General features: G+C 43.1%; 1 long non-coding RNA gene across 1 annotated transcript; it reads left to right on the top strand.

The window, feature by feature from the left end:
• Positions 1-7,428: 7,428 nt before the first annotated feature.
• LOC126989649 (uncharacterized) lies at positions 7,429-11,406 on the top strand. Its single transcript, XR_007743545.1, has 2 exons — positions 7,429-8,300; positions 11,235-11,406. It is a non-coding gene; the product is annotated as an uncharacterized LOC126989649 (long non-coding RNA).
• The last annotated feature ends 1,524 nt before the right edge of the window (positions 11,407-12,930 follow it).

Genomic DNA, 12,930 nt, shown 5'->3' with positions numbered 1-12,930 from the left:
TTTACTCAGTAGATGGTGCAGGGAGCTAACACGCAGGGCAGGGCGAGGGAGAGAGAAAGATAAGAGACGACGAGGAAGAATTCACAAAGAAGGAACGAGAGGCGAGGCAGGCTTTGCTAGAGGTCGACAGGGGCGCTAAAATTGCCTCTTTTAAAGTTAATACATCAAGGCAAGTGAAGGTATTTTGACCCTGCATATTACCTTTCAGTCTTTCACTCACGTACATTAATCGTATAATATTTTAAAAGCGAGTCGTGCCTCTCCGTCAGTGACAATCATAAAATATAAAAAGGTTAATATTATCCGCTGTAGTAGTTTTCCACTCAGCAATTTGTGGTGATGCGTGGCTCCCAAGCTTCTATAAGACCCTGGCAAAACGCTACGAAAAGGACGTGTATTGGAGATACGAGCCAGAAGTTATACGGTAAGTCTGGTACATAACAACATCCATTGCTGTTCCCTCCTAAGCGATGGTGACGCGTCTCCGAAGCTTCTATAACCTGGCACCAAGAGGTCGTGTGCTGCAAAAGCTCCAAGACAAACAGTGCGGTACGTCTAATAAAGACATCTACAGGGACTCAGAGTCTTAGCTACTTCTTAAATAATCAACTTTAAATATAAATCGACTGTCGAGAATAATAAGGCGTATTTAAGAAGTCATGAACCAAAGCCAATATACAATATACAACATTCTTGACTTTGTAATGAACTAAAAGATGTCAAAGGTCTGGCAAAAAAACATCTACAAAAATGAGGCACAGCTGATTCCTATTGCACCAACATTAAATAAAACAGGACTGCCGTGAGGGTAACGCTCTTGCCTCTACCATTTTTAATAAGAACTTTGCAGCGCCGGGTCAGAGACTAATGGTGTCACCGGCCCGGGCCGTATCTTTGGCCAAGTCACTGGGGGACATCCATCTTGCTGGGGCCGCGGCAAACTCCGGGGAAAATGCAACGTATTAAGGGGGTGGAAGCCATGAACTCTGAGCTTCCCCTCTAACAACAACAACAACAGCAACAGTAACAGCAAGAGTAACAACAGCTATTACTACACAACATCTGCGACTACATCAGAAACTAAGAGTGACATGAATAACCCAAGCAGCGGCTCCATCAACAACAACTATTGCTACCCCAACAGCTAAACAAAACAAAATATATTAAAAAACAAAAGGGAACAGTATATCTACCAACATAAAACTATCTACAGTAACAGGAACAGGTATAACAACACCTACAGCACTATATGAAAGAAAAGCGAAAACAAAATCACCACCACCATGACCACCACAAGCAGAAACAACGCTCCCTCACAGTCTATGGCACAACTTCCATACATTCGTCCCTCTTTCTTTTTCTTCTACGGGTATCCGGAGTAATTCATCTCAGTCTGGTGCCGGCAACAAAAGTAATGTGAAAAATAGTCAAAGTTTTCGGCTATTCACACGTAGGATTAATGGTACAGGAGTGAGGTGTGCAGGGAAGTACTGGGGGGAGAGGCCTTAACAGTGGGGAGGGGGGTGCAGAGAGAGAGAGAGAGAGAGAGAGAGAGAGAGAGTAGCGATTGCCTGGACCGCTACGTGAAAGCCAAGCATAGTTGCTTGTGTGCTTTCGGCCGCCAAACGAAGATGTGAGCTTCGCCGTGTCAAGTCCGCGTACATTAGTGAGTTTGTTATAATGTTAGTTATGATATATGTGTATGTGTTTGGATGTAGTGACTTGGTATGATGAAATATGGAAAATGAAGAATGGTATGTGTGGATATGAAGGCAGACTGAAGAAAAAGGTTCAGGAAGAGGAGAGGCTTAAGAGCAAACGGAGAGTTGAAAGGTAGGCTAAAGAATTGAAGGAGGAGAGAACGAGAAAACGAAAATGGTGTGCGTTATGGAAAATGGAAAAAGAGAAAGAGGACTTGGTGAGTTAAAGGGCAGACTGAAGAAATGAAGGTAGAGAAAACGGGAAGATTTAGAGGGTCACTACAAGAGAGAGAGAGAGAGAGAGAGAGAGAGAGAGGAAAGAGAGGAGATAAGAAATGTTGGTTTTACGGAGGAGTGGGTTGAGCTCCTGGGCAGTACATCTTTACACTATGTATTTTTAACACTCGCATTGGTGCATTATATAATTTACTGCCCACCATGATCTTTTGCTGAGCTGCGTTATAGAGAAATGAAGTAAGGAGGAACAAAAGCAGAACTACCTAATGTGTAAAATTTAATGTAAATTATCTAATCTTATTTATCAATTATATTAAATTACGCTGCAATAATACACTTTTACCCGATGATAATTGAGTTATATCTCATTACGTCACGTGTTCAGACGCTGTATCACTTTAGATACTTAATACGTAACATTAAATTTGCTACTGTTTACGAGATTACGAAGCACTCGCTGAAGACGGTACTTTACGGAAAACAATAATTAAGAAAACAAATTAATTATTGGTTTGTCCATCCTTGCTCCGCCTCTCTTCAACATATCCCTGCTGAGGTATGAAGTCGTTGTTCTCCTTTTTATTCATGTTTAGGAGTTCAATGATGGGCAAGCTTTTTATTTTTATGATATATCGCGATGTTAATCAAACAATGCAAGTATTTAAAGATCATCATAATCGTATTTTACTTAGTTACGATTACGAAAGAAAGTTGTAGCTATTGTTAATAACGTCATGCAATAATTTATCTTCTCCGTTCTACCCCATAATTACTTACACTTGACTAACACTGCGGATACTTTGCTCAATTTCCATGCTATATACATAGTTCTCTCTCTCTCTCTCTCTCTCTCTCTCTCTCTATTTTACTTACACAGCAGGAACAACTACATTTAATAACTTTTCCAGCATATCATTATGACATTGTTAAATATTTATCCCTCGCAATGCAGGAACGGGGCAGTGACTTTTATAACTTTACTAAATATCTTGCCAATTTTTGTATCTTGATTCAGTACAACAAGCCAGCTGCTACTTTTCGTCCATCCCTTCCCACTCATTCCTCGAGCAGCCGAACTCATCCGCTGCCTGCCGGGACTGTACCCCATGCTCCCCTGACCTTTACGTGTGTGAGAGAGAGGTGGACGGGAAGGTCAACGCTCATCTTTATGCTTGGAGCTTTAAAACAGTCTCATTTGCGCTGAATGTGAACAGTGGACAGTAATGTGTAATTTGAGATTATAGGAGTCCGTCTCTCTCTCTCTCTCTCTCTCTCTCTCTCTCTCTCTCTCTCTCTCTCTCTCTCTCTCTCTCTCTCTCTCTCATTCTCTCTCTCACACACACACACACACACATCTATCTAGTTTTCTATTTATCTATGTGCCTGCCTGTCTGTTTGTCTTCCTGTCCGTCTTTCATCTATCTATCTATTTATCTAACCTTTTTATCTACTCTCTCTCTCTCTCTCTCTCTCTCTCTCTCTCTCTCTCTCTCTCTCTCTCTCTCTCACACACACACACTTTCCCAGCATCACACTGTTTTCAGCTCGCTCACGTCGACTTGGTTTGGCTGATCTCAGGAGGAGGAGGAGAAGGAGGTTCCCGCGGGTGCCCGGAAGGATCGCTCTCTATCCATCACCATCCACCTTAATCTCGCTCTTAAACCTCGGTCACTTTTCTTCTGTCTCTATCTCAGTCCTCCGAGGAGTAATGTTGTGTTCGGTGAGCGCTCGGGGATCCGCCGTCCATTACCATGATCATTTCTTGTCGTTTGAGAGTGGGGTGGGGGTGGGTGGGTAAGAGCGGGCAAGGATTTCGCAGGTCTGTTGATTTTACAATTTTTTTTACGTATCGAGTCTTACTTATATATATTTACCGTTAATGAAGTGACGAGTATCTTTTTCTCCAAATGTATTTATCGTTCAGTACATACATCTACTTCAACTTAACTCTCGCTGTGTTTATCTATTTTTCTGCCTAACTATCTATCTATCTATCTATTTTTTTTTTTTACGTCTTCGTCTGTAGCGCCGGTAGGCTTTCTTCAGGGGCCTGGTGGTCGGCCCAAGCCCGTCATGGCACAGGCTATTTTTATAGTGGCGCCATTTATTCGTGGCTCATGCTGCCCCCCGGAACATATTCTTGATTCACTTGGACGGTTTCTTCTAGAGTCCGGGTTGATGGGTGGTCTTCAGGACAGCATGTGGGTATTCTTAGGCCACTCGGCGGTGACTGAAAAATCCCAAGTGGTAGCGTGTGGATTCGAACCCGTGTCGGGGACCGCACGCTAACCACTCAGCCACCGCCTATGCTTATCTACCAGCATATATTTGATTGAACCAGTTAATCAATGAACCTACCCATCTACATAACCCTATTTTAATTATCCATCCAACTGTGTACCTAATATCTATTTATTTTATTTTATTCTAAACCATACCACTTTATGGCTTTCGTAAAGAGCCCTTGTGTTCTGCCCTTGCTAGTGCATCCATGATTGGATATGCTTAGTCGCTCATCTTCTCGTGCAAATATACTTTCATTAATAACTATTTCCTTCAGTGTTTATGACTAGATAAATCTTAGTAGCTATACTGACATATCTTAAGAAGGCATATATATATATATATATATATATATATATATATATATATATATATATATATATATATATATATATATATATATATATATATATATATATATATATATATATATATATACACACACACACACACACACACACACACATATAGCCAAGCTGGATGAAATGCGTGTTTATTTAAAGGTGAAAATACAATTCCAGAGTTTTTAGCCTCGATCGGCACGAAAACGCGTTACAGTATGAAAACTTTTTGCAGCGAGGTGTCAAACAAAAATAACATTTTTGTGCTAGTCAGAGGCGCATAATTTGGTAAGGCTCGGGCAACAGCAGTGTGTCGCCTCACCTCATTCTTTGCTTCTTTTTAAACACACCGAACACATCACGGTTTAGTGAATAACGATTTCGATTAAGCCTATAATTCGCCATAAAACCTACGTTTCTTTTTTGGCTGAAAAACTCAAAATTAGCTTGTTTAACATGCAAAAAGAAATTACTTTTGATCCTTCATCCCTGATGCTAAACAATAACTCCATACTCTTCTAAATGAAACTCAGCAGCATTTTTACTTGCACGCCTTCCTCCTAATGATCAGCAAGGTGCTTAACGTTTACAAAGGGGCCATGAAGAAAATGCTCAGGAAAACTCATTCAGAGGAGGGGTCACATACACACACACACACACACACACACACACACACACACACACACACTCACGGCCTTTCGTTCCATTCTTCACTTTCAGAGAAAAGTTAATTTACTTTAAGAACCTGAAAATGGTGCATACTGAACTCCATTATTTATAGGCATTTACGGTCTTCTTCTCTTTATGTCAACTTAAGCACTTAAAAAGACAAGAAATACGGAAAAGAACGTAAGGTCTGCAAGAAATGTAAAAAAAAAAAGACATAATGAGGAAGAGCTGCTCGCTTTCAGGCCAAAACAATGCATTAATTGAGGAAAAACGGACGAAAAATGAAACTTAAAACTCACCAAGGACACAGCAATCAGGGGATCAATACAGTGTGAGAGAGAGAGAGAAAATAGGATTCGAATATATTGAGCAAAATGTCGAGGTGAAAGCAATAAGTATGGATAAAGCAAAACTTATCATCTAAATAAGTATATGTATACACATAATTCATACACAATCGTTGGAGCGAAATATAAGTATATGGTAAATAACATAAATGTTGCACCTGATATTCGCGCGTTGGGTGTGTGAACCAGTGCATAAATTTTGTTCACTTTCCTGATGATAAATGGGTGTCGTAATATTAGTTCAGTTATAAGCAAAAGTTATCAAGGGCTCTGATTTTTCTTAGTTTACCTTTTTTTCCATCCGGCATACGCCCTCCCCTCCCCCGCCCCCTGTCGTAAAGTTTTCACAACTTTTGTGACAAGTCAACGAATATCAACAAATATTTTTTGAGGCTCACAAACGTATGAGAACTCAGGAAGAAAAAATTGAACTATATTTTTTTTCAAGTTAGTCTCCAAACAAACTCGCAAAAAATATACAATATGTATGGCTGCAGAGAGAGAGAGAGAGAGAGAGAGAGAGAGAGAGAGAGAGAGAGAGAGAGAGAGAGAGAGAGAGAGAGAGAGAGAGAGAGAGAGAGAGAGAGAGAGAGAGAAAGAGAGAGAGAGAGAGAGAGAGAGAGAGAGAGAGAGAGAGAGAGAGAGAGAGAGAGAGAGAGAGAGAGAGAGAGAGAGAGAGAGAGAGAGAGAGAGAGAGAGAGAGAGAGAGAGAGAATTAAATGGAATTACATATAGAAAATCAGACCACACTGACTCATGTTCCAGACTAGGTGGTCTGTCCTTAAACTCTAAGAGAGAGAATAATAATAAAACAGCCTTGCCATTATTATCCTGTGGTCCTGCCGGTGCTAGACCATGGTGCTAGACACATTTCTTTGCTCGCATTACCTCTTCCTCGATTCGCCAATTAGTTAATCAAATCCCGTGGGCATCCACGCGGGAGACAAGGCATCTGAGCTGCAGGATGAAAGGCAAAGGCACACTTCCATGTTTACCTTCAGTCTCGAGGACACCAGCCGACGCTATCCATCATATGAACGCGTCTGCTGGATATGAAAACTATTCTCGAGGAAAATTACAGAAATGTTAAAACTGTGCAAGCTTTTGTTCGTGTGAACTCCTGCTTAGAGATATATGTCTCCTGTGTGCGATATTTTTTCTGATGGATTATTTCACCCGCCACTGCCGGTAGGTTTAAAACCTTTTTGTTTTTAAACAACTCTGGGCCGAAGCTGCACTGTCTGCCGTGCTTATTTTGGAGAAACTCCCTTAGCACTTTCAGTCAGGCTACATTAAATTCTTCTCTAACCTCATTTGCCGATTCATGTAAAAACAGGCGTATTGGTAGCGACTGGGACATGATTTTTTTTCTGATTTTATTTCGTTTTGTATTTTATAATGACTATTACGGAACTGTGAATTATTTCCCGGAAAGGCGCAGCAGTGCTCGCGCGGCCAACTTTTGGGTGACTCATCCTCTCTGTGTCTCCAACAACATCGCGCGCACTGATCACATATTGCTACACACAAAAATGCAACCATTCTTCTATCTGTTTACGAAATTTCTACTTTTTTAACACATATCATTGCTCTACATTAATTGCCGAAACTAATTCACTGCAAGACTTTTCTTGAAATCGGCTCTAATTATGCCAAAGATTTTTAAAGTGAGCGTTCGTAAAACCTCATAGGTATACAAAAGAACTTTCAAGTTCAACACAAGTTTAAAAGCAGTCAAACAGCCTATACAAGGTGTTTTTGGGAGTTACATCGAAAACGAGAATTGGGGGTGATTTGTAATACAAGTAGTGCTTGAAGCGAAAAGGTCAGCATAGATGGATGTAGCGCACAGGGTCACAACATTGGTGCTCGTCTGGAGATTGCCCTATCGTTGAACCACTGACCTTCGGTACCTGGAATCGCTCTGAACATTAGCGAATATTGCTGCACAGAATGTAAATATATTTTTACTGGAGCTTATAATTACATAGCCTTGTATTTTTTACCTTTCCTTCATGGGTCATGGCCGCTGGATTCTTAGCCGCTCAACTTGACTTGGTTTAGCGTCGTGTCACTAATGAAGTAGATGATTGTGTTCTGTTAGCAGGCCCGGATTTAGGGGGGGGCACAAGGGGCCAGTGCCCAGGGCCCCGCGCTTTTAGGGGCCCCGCGCTGAAGCGGTTTTTTTTTATTTTTTTTTTATTTTTTTTTTAAGGTTCTATACCGAGGAGGGGCGCAATCGATGGGGTTGTTACCACAACATGATATCCCCCCAATATTTCTGTACTTTAAGTACCCCTTTCTAATTTTCTATTGATTTAATCTATATGTGGTTTCGCCGTCCGTCATGGACGAGGTAGTTTGCTCGCTAACTATTCTCCTTGGAGCAGGCAACATTTCCACGCCAAACATACGTAGTGGTGCCGCTACTTCGCAGCAAATTAATATACCTGTGTTACGTGTATCTCGTTGTTGTATAGGGTTTTTATTCTTAAGGAATCTAATTAAGTGCCGTCAAACCCGTCATTCGTAACTGTGAAGTTAATCAAGTAAAATAAGCATCTGTATTAGTATTAGCGAAGCGTGGATACATGAGAGTCTCATGTATCCACCTGTAGAATCAAGATCAAGATCAAGCCGTATGTAAACACAAGCACGCAGCCTGCCGCCCAAGCGAAGCGGAAGCAAGCTTCCTGGTGCTGCTGCTTGGTGTTGTGGTGGTGGTGAGTGTGTTGTTGTGGTGGTGCTGGTGTGTGGTGTTGTGGTGGTGGTGAGTGTGTTGTTGTGGTGGTGGTGAGTGTGTTGTTGTGGTGGTGGGTGGTGAGTGTGTTGTTGTGGTGGTGGTGAGTGTGGTGTTGTGGTGGTGGTGAGTGTGTTGTTGTGGTGGTGGTGAGTGTGGTGTTGTGGTGGTGGGTGGTGAGTGTGTTGTTGTGGTGGTGGTGAGTGTGGTGTTGTGGTGGTGGTGAGTGAGTTGTTGTGGTGGTGGTGAGTGTGTTGTTGTGGTGGTGGGTGGTGAGTGTGTTGTTGTGGTGGTGGTGAGTGTGGTGTTGTGGTGGTGGTGTGTGTGTTGTTGTGGTGGTGGTGAGTGTGGTGTTGTGGTGGTGGTGAGTGTGTTGTTGTGGTGGTGGTGGTGTGTGGTGTTGTGGTGGTGGTGGTGAGTGTGGTGTTGTGGTGGTGGTGAGTGAGTTGTTGTGGTGGTGGTGAGTGTGGTGTTGTGGTGGTGGTGAGTGAGTTGTTGTGGTGGTGGGGAGGGAGTTGTTGTGGGGGTGGTGGGTGTGGTGTTGTGGTGGTGGTGTGTGAGTTGTTGTGGTGGTGGTGTGTGTGGTGTTGTGGTGGTGGTGAGTGAGTTGTTGTGGTGGTGGTGGTGTGTGGTGTTGTGGTGGTGGTGAGTGAGTTGTTGTGGTGGTGGTGAGTGTGGTGTTGTGGTGGTGGTGAGTGTGTTGTTGTGGTGGTGGTGAGTGTGGTGTTGTGGTGGTGGTGAGTGTGGTGTTGTGGTGGTGGTGAGTGAGTTGTTGTGGTGGTGGTGGTGTGTGGTGTTGTGGTGGTGGTGAGTGAGTTGTTGTGGTGGTGGTGAGTGTGGTGTTGTGGTGGTGGTGAGTGAGTTGTTGTGGTGGTGGTGAGTGTGGTGTTGTGGTGGTGGTGAGTGAGTTGTTGTGGTGGTGGTGAGTGTGGTGTTGTGGTGGTGGTGAGTGAGTTGTTGTGGTGGTGGTGAGTGAGTTGTTGTGGTGGTGGTGAGTGTGTTGTTGTGGTGGTGGTGAGTGTGGTGTTGTGGTGGTGGTGAGTGAGTTGTTGTGGTGGTGGTGAGTGTGGTGTTGTGGTGGTGGTGAGTGAGTTGTTGTGGTGGTGGTGGTGTGTGGTGTTGTGGTGGTGGTGAGTGAGTTGTTGTGGTGGTGGTGGTGTGGTGTTGTGGTGGTGGTGAGTGAGTTGTTGTGGTGGTGGTGAGTGAGTTGTTGTGGTGGTGGTGAGTGTGGTGTTGTGGTGGTGGTGAGTGAGTTGTTGTGGTGGTGGTGAGTGAGTTGTTGTGGTGGTGGTGAGTGTGGTGTTGTGGTGGTGGTGAGTGAGTTGTTGTGGTGGTGGTGAGTGAGTTGTTGTGGTGGTGGTGGTGTGTGGTGTTGTGGTGGTGGTGAGTGTGGTGTTGTGGTGGTGGTGAGTGTGTTGTTGTGGTGGTGGTGAGTGTGGTGTTGTGGTGGTGGTGAGTGAGTTGTTGTGGTGGTGGTGGTGTGTGGTGTTGTGGTGGTGGTGAGTGAGTTGTTGTGGTGGTGGTGAGTGTGGTGTTGTGGTGGTGGTGAGTGAGTTGTTGTGGTGGTGGTGAGTGTGGTGTTGTGGTGGTGGTGAGTGTGTGGTGGTGGTGAGTGAGTTGTTGTGGTGGTGGTGGTGTGTTGTGGTGGTGGTGTGTTGCTGTGGTGGTGGTGTGTTGTGGTGGTGGTGTGTTGTGGTGGTGGTGGTGTGTTGTGGTGGTGGTGGTGAGTGTGGTGTTGTGGTGGTGGTGAGTGTGTTGTTGTGGTGGTGGTGGTGTGTGGTGTTGTGGTGGTGGTGGTGTGTGGTGTTGTGGTGGTGGTGAGTGAGTTGTTGTGGTGGTGGTGAGTGTGGTGTTGTGGTGGTGGTGAGTGAGTTGTTGTGGTGGTGGTGTGTTGTTGTGGTGGTGGTGAGTGAGTTGTTGTGGTGGTGGTGAGTGTGGTGTTGTGGTGGTGGTGAGTGTGTTGTTGTGGTGGTGGTGAGTGTGGTGTTGTGGTGGTGGTGAGTGAGTTGTTGTGGTGGTGGTGGTGTGTGGTGTTGTGGTGGTGGTGAGTGAGTTGTTGTGGTGGTGGTGAGTGTGGTGTTGTGGTGGTGGTGGTGTTTTGGTGGTGGTGTGTTGTTGTGGTGGTGGTGGTGAGTGAGTTGTTGTGGTGGTGGTGACCGTACACACCACTCACCAGTGGTGAGTGAGTTGTTGTGGTGGTGGTGAGTGAGTTGTTGTGGTGGTGGTGAGTGTGGTGTTGTGGTGGTGGTGACGTTAATGAGAATGATATAATGAAAGAATTGTTAGAAGAAAAGGTTGATGCAAGTGAAGCATTTTATCGAAAATCTGATAAAAGAAGATGTGGAAATATGGGTAGTTGCCACAGCTTTGGTCCCAATTACATTTTTCCCTATAATAAGTTAACTTCGCATCTTGAACGGTGAATCTGACAGGTGAATAACACATGAATAGCTGATCACAATGGGATAATTTTCGATAATATCCCATGGTTAGATTAGGAGATATACCCGAGCATCATACCAAGCTGGCACATATACAAGTCCCGATTTAAGGAAAAAACGACCCAGCCAGCCATTTTTGCTGAGCCTACATGGCTTCTTGTCCACACATGTATACATACATATACATATTATGTAATACTGCAAACTCATATTTTACACACATATTTTTCACGAGGTTTGTTGCACCAGTTATACACATGAATTTTCCTACTGAACTGAACAAAACATTTTATTTAAAAAGTAATGATTTGCGACAGAAATGGGGCTAACCTACTTTTATTTTGTTTCATTCACAAAACTGGAATAGCCTAATACTATTGGCTCTTAATCTATGGTAGCCTAGCATATACCTTCCAGTTGTGTGCTGAATTGCTCACCTCACCACTTAGTATTTGAACTGTATTTCTTTTGTACAGGCCGACAGCTGACTTATCACTGGACTGGACCATCGGTTACTGAAGGAGAATACTGTCACTCCTATAAATGTGAAAGCTGGCAACCACTTCCAAATGTCATAACAATGTCCGGACGAGAGCGAGATAAGGGAAGGAAGTATCAGTCAGGCTCAGCAAAGCGAAAAAAAGTTGTGCTGCTAGAAAATGAACAAAAAAAGCTACCAAAATCACAGGATGGGTAAAGAGTACTCCACTAGATGAAGTTAATGAGATACCCTTAGAGCTAGGAGAAAACAAAGATGAAGCCAGCATTGATTCAGAGGCTTCCATTAAAGCATCTAACGAAGCACCTTCAAGTGAGCCTGTTACTAGTGTCAGTACGTCTGTGGCTGTCAGTACAAATGAGCCTATTGCTAGTTCCAGTACCTCAGTAACTGTCGGTGGTAATGTAAGTGACTCAACTTTAGAGAAAAATCAAACCGTGAAACTGACTTATGAAAATGACATTGGTCTTTGGCCTGAACACCTAAGTGAAGACTTTAGAAGTTACTGGATTGAAAAGGGAAGTGCTAAATGTCGTAATTATGTTGGCAGTGACTTCAAAAACTCAGCAGTTAAGGATGGAGAAAATAAATACGTAAATAAAATACGTAAGAGAACCCAAAGATTTTAATTTTTGTGATTTACTTTTATTAATATTTATAAGATGTTTCATGCTGTCACTTCAATCACACCCTCCTCCTCTGGGGGCCCCGCAAAGCTCTAGTGCCCAGGGCCCCCTAAACCCAAAATCCGGCCCTGTCTGTTAGTCAGCAAAGCCATCACACTTGAGGCCTTTACTGCGTCGAGTGGTCTCGGAATAAAGGAGGCATCTGTCCTGCTGCATTTACTCATCAATCACTCATTAATTTTGATAAAAGTAGCCATTATAAAGTTAAGAAAAAATACAAGTTGTTGTGGAGGGAGATATACATGCCCCTTTTTCTTGTAGGTGTCAGATCACTTAGAGCTCTGATGACCAGGCTGGCTCATGACAGCATCCTCAGTTGCCGTTTAGCATACTACGCAAACTGTTCGCCAATCGTCACTTCTGAATATATAACATAAACATCTTCCTTACATATCCTCGCCTCCATGATAATCATAACTTCAGTCTTAACTTCCATGTTCCAAGGTGCTGTATTTGACGTTTCACTTGGAACACTTCCAAGTTTAGATTGCACAAGCTCCGTAATATTCCTTGGCTCTAATCTGAAGCTTCGTAATGGCTAAATGGCTGGCGGAGCTGTAATTGCTCGTTCAAAATCGAGCTATTCCGAGGTCTAAAGGGCAACATTTGACTTACTTCCGTGATATACAATTCCTCATCACCCCTTTAGTCTGCGTTGTATGTTTAGGTTAATCGAGAGTTTGCTGCAATTATTTCTTGATTAATATTCAGCCACTATGGCAATTGACAGTTTTAGAAAAGGGAATTACTTTCTTATTTTACTTTAATTTTTTTCTGCTTAAAAAGGTGTCAACAAATGAATAGAAACTAATTACTCCTGACAGACTTGTTAATGGACCTTATTTATTTTTGTTCTACCATGGCCTCAGCGAAGACAGTATATGAATAATTCACTTGCATTAAACTTTGTGAGGATTTCATCGTTCAATATATTATCAGTGCCTACTTTCCTGACTTTTTCGTAACGTCTTGACATCAGACAGCGGC

This window comes from Eriocheir sinensis, unplaced genomic scaffold, assembly GCF_024679095.1.
Source record: "Eriocheir sinensis breed Jianghai 21 unplaced genomic scaffold, ASM2467909v1 Scaffold1258, whole genome shotgun sequence".
Lineage (NCBI taxonomy): Eukaryota > Metazoa > Arthropoda > Malacostraca > Decapoda > Varunidae > Eriocheir > Eriocheir sinensis.
This window is presented reverse-complemented; position numbering and strand designations above follow the sequence as displayed.